Here is a 14,204-nt window from a genome sequence, read left to right on the forward strand (position 1 = left end):
GATTACCGCTTACGAAAACTGTAGCGCTGGTCTTCAGTATTTACAGTTTTGTGCAAGAATCTATTGTAATTCGCACTCCAACAATAAATTACTGTCAGTATCTATGATGTACATTTTCTTGTATACTTTTTCAATTAAATACACAAAAGGAGGTAAAAACAAACACATTTAAAAAAAAAAGATCTCTTGGGAAGAGCAGTTCATGTGCAGTTCTGATTTGGACTGTTCCAGCAGTCAAATAAGGCCTACCGCAAACTTCGCTTTGCATGTTTTTAAAGGGTAATGATGGCTTTTAAAAATGTAGATTATAATATTCATATTCAGTTGTTCCCACAAAGAGTTTTAAAAATGAAATCCCAAACATGTCTTTAAAAAACCCTAATTTAATAAAGTAAAACTGTATTTTTCAGAAAATGTCATGTATGAGCGTAAACTCTATCTGGTGCTGTATATTAATGGGATTAATATTAGGCTAATAGCACGAGATAAAAGGAGAATTTAACAACAATCTTTTTTCTTCTTTTTTTTTAAAGTAATATATGTGAAATTTTAGTAAAATTGTGACTGTGTTTTTTTGGTTGTAAAAAGAAATAAATTTTCTTTTAAAAAAATATGCAAAAATCATGTTTATTAGGCACAATTTTTTCATGTTATTTTACATTAGACAAGTTAACTCACAGACTAATTTAGGTAATTATATTGATATTCCATGTATTTAAAATAATGGGAACATTCTGTAAATTTTTTAAAATTAAAATCCTGTTAAAATACAGATTTCATTTACAGTGTGCGTTAAGTAATCTAATCATAAAGGAAGGTTGCAGAGACATTTTATATTTTGTAAAAAGGATAATAAAAGTAATTATTCGAATTAAAATATGATCAAAAATGAATTCAAAGAAAAAGAGAAAAGTGTTTTCTCCCAAATAAATCAGTCTCATCAGTGCTGTTTGCCCAGGAGTGATGTGTGAGAGAGTTTCACTCCAAGGTCAGCTGAAAGGTCAGAAATTCCCCCAAATGAACCACTCTGCATAATCTGTGGGTATGGGTGGAGCCACTCTCTGTTAGGTTAACCCCAATTTTGAACATGCAAAGTCCAAGATCTTCCTCACAGTGGCTCTCTGTGTGGGGCAGTACTTTTGGTTTTCAAAGAACATCTCAGGACCACATTGTGGCTTTATTGTTATGGTTTACAGCTATATGATGGCTCATACCTTGCCTCCATAGTGTAGTGGTTAACACATTAGCTTGACAAGAGAAAGGTTGCTGGTTCACTTCCAGGGATTGTGTGAGGAGGGGCATCCTGCTGTGGTGAACCTTTGTGACACGGGAGCAGCTGAAAGTAGCCTGATGGGTGGCACATTTAAAGGGACAAAAGGAACCAGCAACAAACTATACAGTTGTTGAGTTAACTATCCTCTGCAGGATGGCTCTTTGAGAAATGCTCCATGTGACTGAAATGACTGAAGCAATATTGTTTATAATAATATATACATTATTTAACTGACAGTTATTCCAGTGTTACCTTTGGCTCATCGCCAGTCCATCATAATGGCATCACAGAGAGACGGGCAACCAAACACTCATATATCTACAAAAGTAGCCAATTTAGAAAACCCAATCAACCTATTTATCTAAACCACAGGACACACACACACACACACACACACTCAAACGTCACGCTGAGAGGCTTCAGCTGACCAGCAGCTTCAAACCCTTCTTGAGGTGAGAAAACCCCGTTAACCACTCCAACACCATGCCCTCCCACATTCTGGAAGATGAAACACAGTTTTTCAAAAGTGATATTCTTAATTTTTCAAAAATTAAGAATATCACTTCATTTTCTTCCTCCATATACCGTCCAGTGACACAGTGAGGATGTGTTTATCCAGATATTACCTTTAATTTGTCAACCTGACGCAAAAGATGATGATTTAAAAAGAAAAAGAGCAAAAGCCTTGTAACCACTTATGGATGACCAAGTTAAAGCCGATTATTACCAGTCTGAGAGGAGAGAGTCCTGGTGGTCAGGTGGGTCATGGCATTATAATGCACAGTTGCTGTAGAAACCAACCTTGACCTCAGCTTCACATCTACAGGAGAGTGTGTGTGGGCATGTGAAAAGGATGACAGAGTACCGACATCTGAAAGTCAAATTAGAACTATGAGGCATGCATGACTGCATCGGGAAGACACACAAGAGTGCACCATGCGGCCGTGCACAACTTGGAAGATAAATGGTCAACCGCATAAGTACAACTAGATGTAGACAACCCAAAGAAAATGGTTGAAGTGCACTCTGTGTTTGTTCCAACAGGAAGTTTGCAACATGTAAACAGGAAGCCGATAGTAGAAAAAACCATGGTGGTTGTAGGAGCAGGAAGTGTTGGTCTACTCTGAACTGTTGATCAACAAAAAGTGATTTAATCTTGGTTATGACATTTTATTTTATTTGTATTTTTCATGGCTTGCCATTCCCTTGTGCTTTATGAAATTTGTGCAATAGGAAGCTGCAAAAGAGGTGTGTGTGTGTGTGTGTTTCAAAGGCCAGGAGGTTCATACATTATTCAGTCTCAGACATTAAAGATGTAGATGTGGTCAGAGACATATGCAGGAGAGACACAGGGAACACTCGCACACAGACAAGCATAGCAATGCACGCAAATATGTTGCTGCCTAATTGAAACTCTGCAAACATTTTTCACTGCTCTGCAGTTTGATTCCTCTTTTTATCCACAGAGTAAAATTAATAAAGATCTCACATTGTTGCCTCAGTCTTTGCGCAGGCAGTGAGAGAAACACGCGAGAGGAGAGACGGAGAAAAGGATGGGCTGGAAAATAGGACAAAAACAACATAATGTGTGAGTGTGCGGGGCTCTGTGCGCATTTGGATGGGAGGGGCATGAAATGTGTCTCAAGGAGCAGAGATTTCACAGCTCAGTGACTCTGTCACTGTGCACCTGCTCGCTGAGGCGGTGGGAGGGAGAAAATGAGAAGGAAAAAAAGTGGCAAGGTGAGGAGGTTTGAGGTAAAAGAGAGTTGAATTTTATTGAGAGAGCCAGGCTAAGCACATCATGGAGTTTAGTGTATACGGTATTATTTTTTTTTTTTTTAAAAAGTGCACAGAGGCATGCTCTGAAGTACCATGATACTGGTCTTTTATTAAAGAATACCTACATACCCACTCCCCCCCAAAAATATATTATTAATACTGTATTTTATATATATATATATAATTTATTTGAAAGACTGGGAACAAAGGGCATTACTATAGCCTCGACTCTCTTGAATATTGTGGAAAACCTTCCCAAATCTACCTGGAGGGATTTTCCCACTTTCAGCCACCAGAGGGTTGAACCATGAAGCCTAGCTCTGAGTCCCAAGTCATCCTCAAAGCACTGACAGCGCTCTAAATGCTCCACTTTTTTCTGGTATTTTGCAAGCTTCCTACTGTCACACTGTGTTGTATATAAAAAGCAATTGTAACCATTTCTAATAAAATAATGCTCACATTTAATTTATTAGTAACAATATCAGTAGATCATTAGTTCTCTTAACTGGTCAAAGTCATGGAAAACATCCCCAAACTAGAAATGCACAGAGGTTAATCTGTGTATGCAGTTGCACACATAAGATAGCATCTTTTGCGTGCTACACCAATGCAACTTTATATACTCTATTTTTATATGTGTCACACAATACTTTTAGTAAAGCTGTATATTACAATGATTTACGAGTCCTTTATGCCAAATAGCGCATTAGGAAAAGTAAAAGGACTCTGCACAGTGGTACAGTGGTTAGCCCTATTGCCTCACAGCAAGAGGGTCATGAATTGAAATCCACCAGCCAACTAGGGCCTTTCTGTGTGGAGTTTGCCTGTTCTCTCCACGCTTGTGTGGGTTCTTTCCCACTCCCCTTTGACTTATGTGTCAGTGTGAGTCCGGAGAGATGTCTGTGACAGACTGAATACTTGTCCAGGGTGCACCCTGCCTCTCATCCTATGGCAGCTGGTACAGGATCCAGTTGAAGTGACTTAAATTTGGAGCCAGCAAAATAAAAAATAAAGTCTAGAATGTAACATATAACTGTGTTATGAGGTATCTAATGAGATGACATGTTAGTGAACCTTAGATACCAAATGCAAAGTTTTTTTTGCTTATTACTGGGTTTCACCTTCTCAGTTTCGGTCCTCCATTGTTACATTATTTGCTCCATAAAATCAATTTGTTTACAATGATTGACAGGACTGGATGCTGCAGACAGACCAGTACTAAAATAGAATATATTGAGAATGGCAGCATGCTCGTATACATTGTTCATCATTAATGATGCATGTGCACTAACGCACACCAATTCTGAATTTTGAACTCTGTGGTCACAACAATCCAGTAGTTCCCTTTATTTTTAATGCTAAAGTTCATGATTTTAAAATGCATGGTAAGATACAGTGGTAAGTGCTTCTGAGCCCAAGAATTGACACTACAGCACAAAACTGCTTTAGCTTTATTATTGCAGTGTGGGTTAAAGTCATTAATAACAGCATTATTGCACTATTACAAACAAAGATTTCTCTGGATTCTCTGAATCTTTAACATTTGATGTTTTTGCACAAGTTTAACTTAAAAATACAACATAAATATTTAAAACAATAATGTTGTTATTTACATTTTACGCAGCATCTCATCTTTTTTGAATGACGATTGAAAAGAATGAAAGCATTATGATTGAAATAATACAATGATATAAAAATAACACTCTCCCTCGGTCTTCTTCCACCATGACAGGACAGGAAAATAAAAAGGTCGTGAGTGAGACTCAGGTGTGCTGAAATCTTTAATTGGATTCCACACAATCTCCTTTCTTGCTTCAGTGTAATAAAACAAATGGGTTTTTAGTTCTGCGACACTCTTATGCCATTTATTCAAAAAGGAAACAGTGATGTCGTGTTTATGAGCAGAGTTTAGAACTGGATCCAAATGAATGTGCATAACTTTGTCTTCGCAAGTATATACAGTGAATTTAAACTGGAACTGTATATGTACGTGTCTCTGTGTGTGTGTGTCTCTGTGTGTGTGTGTGTGTGTTCATGTATTGAGAGAGAAAGATATAGGGACAACTCTCAGATGTGGGGTGAGGAAAAAGCTATCTTGGAAACCATGTTTTGAGCATAGCAGTGACTTTAAGGTCAATGTTTTAGCCCCAGGATAAAAAACTAATAGCATAATAATGACAGAGAGGGAACTGCAAACAGGAGATAAGGTGGACGAAAACAAAATGCTGATCGCTGAGAAGGCTGATTGCAGAGCTACTGTGCTAGCATTAGAAAGAGGAAGAGAGAAAACTGAGGAGGAGACAGAAAGAACAACGTTAGGGATATTAACCCTCCTGCCTTCTTGGGACCTTTTTGTGCCACTGCTATGTGTTAAATGGCTGCCATTTCCACTGTGTTCAGTGGAATATAACCAAACTTGCCACAGGATAGTTTTTACCTGTCAATGTTAATATTCCAGTGTGAATTCCTTAAATCAGCCTAAAATGGCTGAGCAGCAGAAATCCCCACACCCATCACCCTGGGGACCATTTTCTGCCCATTGACTTCCATTATAAACGCTATTTTTCAACCCCAAATTATCATCATATGATTTTATTTTTTCTTCTTTTCTTGGATGTCAATGAAGACTCAGGGCCTTGAAGTTTTAATTTTTAAATTGCAAAAAACAATGCAAAAAAAAATAATGGCAGGTCAAAATGTATGTTGGTGCCAATCTTTGGTCCATCTAAAGGCCTACTTATAATGACAATCACATATTACTTCAACTGGTTTTTTGTGGAAATATTTAGTTTCGTTTTTTGGTTTTTGGGGCTTATAACACAGGACGCTCATGTAATAACACTGGGATTTGAAGGGTTAAAACAACGAAAATATAATTAAAACTTTACATGAATATTTCAGGGAGAAGTAGTTTTACAAGGTTGGCTAATTTAAAGTGGAATAAAATATGGATATATGGTCTTTTTATGGCGTGGCTGAGAATGGTCCCTAGGGTGATGGGTGTGAGTTTTTTAAAGGATGGCAGGAGGGTTAAAAAAAATTATGGGTGCTTGTCTGCTGTATTTCTGTGACTCACATTAAAATGATTGAATGACTATCTGACAAGGTAATCGTTTAACATCCATGACTTACAAAGGACAAAATTCAGCATCTATCACTTTGTCGCTTATATTCAGTCGTATGGGACATGAATGACATAATGAAACACACTTTTTTGACTATCCAAATGAATCAAGTGAATCCACCTGCAGTGTTTCCATATACTATTGCATCCCTGTCCCACTATCGGTCCACTCAGTTTTCAAGTTGGGAGATTTGACAGGAGATCGCTGATCTAAAAATGACATAAGTCACAGTAAACTTGGATGTATAAAAAAATTGCATTTTTTATAAATACAAAGACCTGTGCGTAGCACACAGTGAATGCCTTGTAAGGTTATTATTTAGTTAAACTGAGCCATCACATGTACAATTATATACGACAGTTTGTATAAAATATTTACATAGATGTTGCATTAACAGTACCCTAGGCAATGTTTTTGCAAAATTTCGCCAAGATTGATGCACTTGTCTAGGAGGAAGAACTCTTCCTCTAGGAGGAACATACAAACAGAAGCTACAGTCATTATAGTATGAACATGCAAACATGCCTGAAACTATAGATACATAAAAGGCAAAAACAGAGTTCCTACAAAGCTCTTTTTTGGATCCTGACTGCTGTTTGTTTTATTTTCTGTCAGGATGATCCCGTGCTGTAATAATGTAGCAATCCAGGCTCTGGGGAGGCCATTCCATGACTGATAGTGTTTTATTTTGTGTTTTTCTAGCAGAAAAAAAAAAAGTGGACGATGTTACCAGTTGGTTGCTTTCTCAATGGTATTGCATGGTGGTTAAAATCTGATGCTGCTTGTCTGCATTTATATTTCCATTCATTTTTACATGATTCCCAACCGCTCCAATTCATGGCAGAGACTCCACCATGTTTCACAGATGGCTGTAAACACTTACTGTTGTATCTCTCTCCTGTACCTCCTTTACCTTCCACTTCTTCTTTTGTCCTCCAGGTTCTTCAAATTTACTTGAACACCACACTGCGCATCATGGTGAGATATGCCAGGTTGTCAGTTAACTTGGAAAGCTTGGAAATCATTGTGTTGTTGCAAAAGTACCATTTTATACCTGTTAAACTGTCAAATTAAAGAAATTGGAACAAATTATGTAACCTAAGGCAGAGAACTGGTTTTGAATTCGTTCTCTGCTAAACAAGAACAATCCCCCCTCCCAAAGCAACCTTTCTTCTAAAAATAGACTGGACTGAAAATGATTTGATTTTTTTTTTTTTTTTAAATGGCCAATGTGCAAAGGAAAACTCTCAGAACTATTGCGCAATATCACTTGGTCTTAATCATGGGATAAGAAAGTCTGGTTCCTTGGAAGCAAAATGTAAAGAAAAGACAGGTATATGTGTATGTATTCCTACTTAGCGTGAGAAATAAGCTTTAAAATGTAAAGGAGAAAGGTTGCTGACAGAAAGGCTGATTCATTTATCACTTAGTGGCCAACTTACAGAGATTAATACAGGCTTTTTGGTCATGGTGTTTGTTCTCCCCCTTGTGGTGATCATTACATATTACATGACATCAAAAAAAGAGGTGTAAGCCAACTAATCACCTGGAATCAGCTAATCAGTTACTGAAATATACTTCGAGCAGAACATAGTGACGGTCTTCATAAGAACAGCCTTTCTGGTCATAATTCTTTTCATTCTTCAAAATATATATGATTGTATTACAGCAGAATCCTGCAAAACATTTAAATTTGACCCATTTGTAACCAATGAACTGGCTGCACCTCTAGTACAATGCAATTCATTGGTTACCCTGCAACAAAAACAACTGTTACCCAGTTTTAATATGCAGCTCTGCTCACATTTAAAGGAGTCTTGTTGAAACGACTTAGAAACATTAGCAGGTTTCTAATGTTTCTAATGTTTTGCCAGCCACCATTTTCATACCTTACAATTTTCATACTTTACAATGAGCTGCACTCAAATGCGACATCATTACTTTTAGCTTTGAAAATTGTCACAAAGATTCTGTTGTACCCGATTAAATTATTCCTTGGTTTATTCAGCTTCTTACAAAGCCAGCCTGTCTAATGAAATGAGTAACTGGTCAACATCCCATCCATCCATCTGGGCACCCATAGCTTTGCCGGTCTGACCTGGAGCCACAACACCGTCGCCCTAGTAAAGAAGGCCCAGCAGTGGATGCACTTCCTCCATGTCCTGAGAAGAAATAACCTGGACCAGAAGCTACTGCTGGCCTTCTACCACTCCTCAGTGGAGAGCGCACTCTGCCTGGGTGTTTGGTACGCAGGGGCCACAACTGTGAACGGGGAAGGCTGTGCAGAGGGTAATTAACGCTGCCCAGAAAAATAATTGGCTGCCCTCTGCCACTCCTAGAGGCCATCGCCTGATCCTCTTGTCTCAGGAAAACCTGGGCCATCACAAATGACCACCTGTTTGACCTGCTGCCCTCTGGGTCAGTTAGGTCCCACACCTCCAGACTCACAAACAGCTTCCTCCCGTGGGCCCATTTGGACTGTTAATAAACACTATCCCCCTACACCCCACTGATGACCACCCACCTCACTAATCTGAACTGAGTATCATGGACTGAGTAACGCTCATCACTCAGGCCACTCACACACAGACTCTGTTCAGACCAAGTCCTTTCTTTGCAGTACTTCCAACCACTTTGCAATTTGTTCTCTAATGTGTTCCTTTCTCTTATTTTTGCACGTTTCACTTGTTCACTTGCTCTTTATTCCTGCTGTCTACTACTTATATTTTATTCCAGCACAGTTGGTGTGGTGCACCCACAATTTCGTTGTACATGTACTATGACAATAAAGGTGATTCTATCCATTTTAATTACAGGAATTGAAATGGGAACTTTCTTTAAAAGGTCATCAGTGCCCTTGTTTCAACAACACACCTTTATTTTAAACATGTTAGCACAGGCAGCTTCACACTAAATTGTAATACTATTGTTTCTCCACTAGGGGATAGCACAGGTACGGAAGAGGATTAGGGCCACAGGAAAAAAAAAAAAAAAGAATTCTGACTTTAATCTCAGAATTCTGACTTTATTCTCAGAATTCTGACTTTAATCTCAGAATTCTGAGAATAAAGTCAGAATTCTGACTTTTTCTCAGAATTCTGACTTTATTCTCAGAATTCTGACTTTTTTCTCAGAATTCTGACTTTAATCTCAGAATTCTGAGAATAAAGTCAGAATTCTGACTTTTTTCTCAGAATTCTGACTTTATTCTCAGAATTCTGACTTTTTTCTCAGAATTCTGACTTTAATCTCAGAATTCTGACTTTTTTCTCAGAATTCTGACTTTAATCTCAGAATTCTGACTTTTTTCTCAGACTTCTGACTTTATTCTCAGAATTCTGAGATTAAAGTCAGAATTCTGACTTTAATCTCAGAATTTTGAGGTGGGCACCTGCAGGCTTCCAGCTTCGGTGACAGCGATGTGTCCAGTTTGGCAGGTGGAGAACTAATTCACTAAATATGGTGGATATAAGTGACTTTTTGCGTGGCCGAGGGGTCCCCGAAGATGCTATTTTATTAATGGAAGAGCAGAAGGTGAGTAACAAAAAAGAGAAATAGTTTGGTGTCTCCTATTTTTACAGGAAAACAGTTACGGTACAGTTACGGTTAGCTGTTAGCATGCTTGTTAGCTTATAATGTTATATAGGAATGAACGTGTTTCACGATGTTACAGTATACTAGGTGAATTGACGTTTTAACTGTTGTTGATCGCAGGATCATCCCAGATGGGTTCGTTGCATTTTATTTTATTGTTCTACTATTTCAGAGTTTTTCAAGGCAGTTAAGCGGAGCTGTGTTACAGATGCTAGCCGCCTGCCAATATCACTGATATATTTGATGTGTACAAGTAAGTTACACTTAGTACAGCGGAGGAGAGAAGCTGTAATGAATGTTTATGCGGATATTTCACTCAGAAAAATGGGTGGCGTTCATACACAGCCACCGACACAGCCCCGGTTGTTGTTCTGACGGTGGCCGACTGACGATCCCCTCACAACATGTTAGCTAACACAAACTAATGTAGTGCATGTAACTGTGTATACGTTAGTGGTACAGTGTCGGAAGAAATGAGCAAACTGTTTATAATGTCAGAATGACATCATCTTTCTCCTATATATAAAAGTGCTGGCTGAGGAGCGCTGCCGGGTTGAACTTTGACCTCGGAGTGACGTGACGTTTGTTCGCACAACCAATAGAAGTGCAGAAAGTCGCAAATCAGGCATATTGTTCGCATAAACACAAAAATAAATAACGAAATAATCCCGATATTGTGCCAAAGACTGATTTACAATGTTACTTTGTGTTCTATGTGTAATACCTTTGCTTAAATGACTAAATGGACTGTGTATTTATGACTCTGCGTTATAGTCTTACATACATAAGTAACATTCATATGTACAGATAAAAATGTTCAGAGCTATGTACACAAGCGTGTACACAAAAGTCTACTGCTGATCGAGCTGCTCAGTGGTCGTACAGTCTCATGCAGAGAGCGTGGAGGTGTTGTCCATGGTGGATGTTAGCTTAGACAACATCCTCTCCTCCCCAGTCTGCTCAGTGGACTTTAGCAGACCGCTAAAGCTGGCCCTCCCGACCAGTTTGTTAAGTTTCCCCCTGTCCCTCTCTGCCATTCCACCACTCCAGCAGACCACAACATAAAAGACAGCAGACGCCACCACAGTGTCGTAGAACATCCTTAGAAGACGTACTACCTACATCATAACCAATCAAGTCCCACTTTTTTTTAAATACAGAAGAGGATTTATTATTTACTGAAAGGCTATGCCTTAGTTTGCTTCTTTCATTATTGTGTTTCGCCCTGCATAAAATAGATAGCTTTTCTGATAACTACAGTCAATACTCTCCTACTGGCATTAACGAGGCCTAAGAGGCTTAACTGTAATATTGCTTTGCAGCGTAAATGTTGCAGAAAATGACTGTCTTTTCTTTCTTCCTGTGTGCAGATTGACTGTGACGTCATAGCGCTGATGGATGACGCAACTTTGGCAAACTACATTCCCTCGTACGGAGACCGAATTGCCGTCTTCAATTTCTGCAAAAGCAAGCAACCACTGTCAAAAAGAAAACTAGGACTTCTGCAAAAAGTTCACCTCTCAAAGTGAGAGAAACAGTGGCTGACATGTCAGATTTGGATGACTTAATAAGACTGTATTTCAGACTTTCTTTCAGTAACAAAGAAATACTTTCAATTTTAGCACATAGTCATCAGACAATTATAAGTGTTCGAACTCTAAAGAGAATTTGTAAAAGACTTGGGCTTTTTAGAAGGAAGAATCAATCAAACTTGGAGGAAGTGCTAGCCTTTGTCCAACAAGAGATCATGACAAATGGACAGATGCAAGGTTATCGTTGGCTACATCTACGTGCAATTCAACATGGATTTGTGGTGTCACAAGATACTGTAAGATGCATAATCAAATTGGTTGACCCTCAAGGTGTGGAACTGAGACGAGCTCGACGGTTGAGAAGACGACAGTACAGCTGCAGAGGGCCAAATGCTCTCTGGCACATGGATGGCTATGACAAGTTGAAACCATATGGTATTGCTATCAGTGGCTGCATAGATGGTTTTAGCCGCTATGTTTTATGGATGGAGGCTTATACTACAAACAGTGACCCTAAATTGATTGCAAGTTATTTTCTGAAAACAGTTTCATGCATCAGCGGATGTCCAGAAAGGTTACGTGCTGACCGAGGTACCGAAAATGGTTGTGTTGAACAAATGCAGATGTTTTTACGGAGAAACCACACAGACAGTTTTGCAGGTGAGAAAAGTTTCCTTTACGGAAGAAGTACGGCCAACCAACGTATAGAAGGATGGTGGGCTACCCTACGCAAACAGAGTGCACAATTTTGGATGAACTTATTTCAAACTTTTCAGGATGATGGCCACTTCACAGGGGATTTTTTGGACAAAAGTCTTATCCAATTCTGCTTTCTCAATCTTATTCAGGTAAAAGCATGTGCTCATGCTATGTAATGTCTTAGCTGCATAAATAGAAAATATAAATATGGTTAGAACATTTTTTTTCTTTAAATTAAATATGAATTTTATTTCCATTTTAATATGTCTTGATGCATGCTCAATCAGCCAGGTAAGGAATGTTTTTTGACAGAACATTTCTCACACTGAAAACGCTACATCCAGATGAACAGAATCAACTTTTTGGGATTCCATTTTAATACTTTGATGGAATTGTATTCATGTTATCAGTGGAAGTAACTGCACCTTTCTCAGCACAGGTGCATGGAGCATTTTTTTTTATTTATTGCCACATGGTTTAAATTACTATGGAGTCTGTTACCTAGTGGTCCTTTGGGCACGGTTTCAGAAAGCAATCCTATCATTTGGTTAATTCTCTATTGAAAATTTATTGTAGAATCATTGCACACTGAGTATAAAGTGTTGGGCTATCTATTCAACAGCAGAATCATGCAGCACCATTCTGTGTCCATGTGCTGTTTAGTGAAAGTGCTCTTTTGTTGTTGCTGCTTGGTTTTACATTAATTAGAGGTCAGTTTCTATGTCTGTTGATTAATGAGTTAATAAGCCTCAACTTTGGCTAAATCTACTGGTACATGGTCTGTTTCATATACCGGTACTTATATTGTGTTGTTTTTCATGTAGGATGAACTTGATGAAGTTGTGAACACATGGAACTCGCACAAAATCCGGCCAAGTGGTAGTGCAGCATCGGGTCGACCAGTAGTAATGTACTCATTTCCAGAGCTGCACAGTGCTGAGGATAGACTGAAGCCTATTTCTATGGAGGATATCACTTTGTGTATGGAAGAGTGTAGCCCAAAAGGTCAACACCCCTGTGATGAAACAGTCTTTGAACTGTGTTGTCTGCTTATGGTAGAAAATGAATGGGATGCCCCAGGAGATCCACTTGGTGCTGCGGATCTGTACATTAGGTTAAGAGAAGAAATACTGCAAAGTATTTAAGGAACTTCAGTGTGTAAATGTACAAATAAATACAAAATATTTCTCTTTATCTTGATAACGTGATTTGATAGTAGGTGCCATGTCTTACAGGTACCTTTTATGCAGGTATTTCTGCACTGCATTAAATGAAAAATGTTTTTCTACATTCACACTACCATTAAACAGAAATGTTTATATATTACTTGAAAAAGCTGAATATTGTGATATTATCAATCAGTTATGAAACACATGTCAATCCTTTTAAAAGGCCATACATTAAACTGCATTTACAAATGTTATATTTTTGATTGAATCATAAGTGGTGTAAACCTGCCTACCAGTAAATTGCAATATAAATTTCTGTGTTTTGTTGCCAGACATGTGCATAGTATATAAAATATAAACTGACCAGCTCCCTGCTCATTGTTTTCTGTATCAAACTTTACTCTTAATATTCATGGCTGGAAACCCAGGCACCAGCATATGATATGCTAAGTGCCCGGGTTATCTGTGGTATGTTTCAGCAAACCATAGTAGCATTAACAATTCTAGGTCTTGACAACAGCATGTTTCTATAAACGTATCATTGTTAATATTTAAAGTCGTTATGCCTTTTGGGGAGCTTTTAGTGCAATTATATTAAAGCAAAGCTATTATAATCATTTACCCATGTGAAGATCCATCACTTAATTATTAATGTATTTCACTTCTGTTAGTTGTAAGATATTTTAGCTGGTTTTTCATGTAAAATGACCACGAATCATTGCTATACTGATTCAGTGTTAGCTGTTGTATACAAGGCTCCTTCATGATATGAATCCTAAAATTATAAGAAACATACCAAAAATATTTTGACTTTTATTTGTAGTATCCCAGCAACAATGCAACAAAACAGTTCCTGCAAGTGGAACCAAGTTATTGTCCCATTAAGTGCAACATGTTTTACATTTATATTTGTGTATCTTTATGAAATATTTGAAATTAAAAATAAATGGTATTCTTCCATGTTACTGAGCTCATGTGTGGCAGTCTCTTGAATTCTGGCATGTTCAAATAGATATGGAGTTTGATGAACATA

General features: G+C 38.1%; 1 long non-coding RNA gene across 2 annotated transcripts; it reads left to right on the top strand.

The window, feature by feature from the left end:
• The first annotated feature begins 9,451 nt into the window (after positions 1 to 9,451).
• On the top strand, positions 9,452 to 14,143 carry LOC309708226. Of its 2 annotated transcripts, none has more exons than XR_014277213.1 (3): positions 9,452 to 9,711; positions 11,142 to 12,151; positions 12,827 to 14,143. It is a non-coding gene; the product is annotated as an uncharacterized lncRNA (long non-coding RNA). The 2 variants fall into 2 exon arrangements; XR_014277214.1 differs by having other exon boundaries at positions 9,454 to 9,711; positions 11,142 to 11,738; positions 11,850 to 14,143.
• The last annotated feature ends 61 nt before the right edge of the window (positions 14,144 to 14,204 follow it).

The sequence above is a fragment of the Aulonocara stuartgranti genome (assembly GCF_965226115.1).
Source record: "Aulonocara stuartgranti genome assembly, chromosome: 6".
Classification (NCBI taxonomy): domain Eukaryota; kingdom Metazoa; phylum Chordata; class Actinopteri; order Cichliformes; family Cichlidae; genus Aulonocara; species Aulonocara stuartgranti.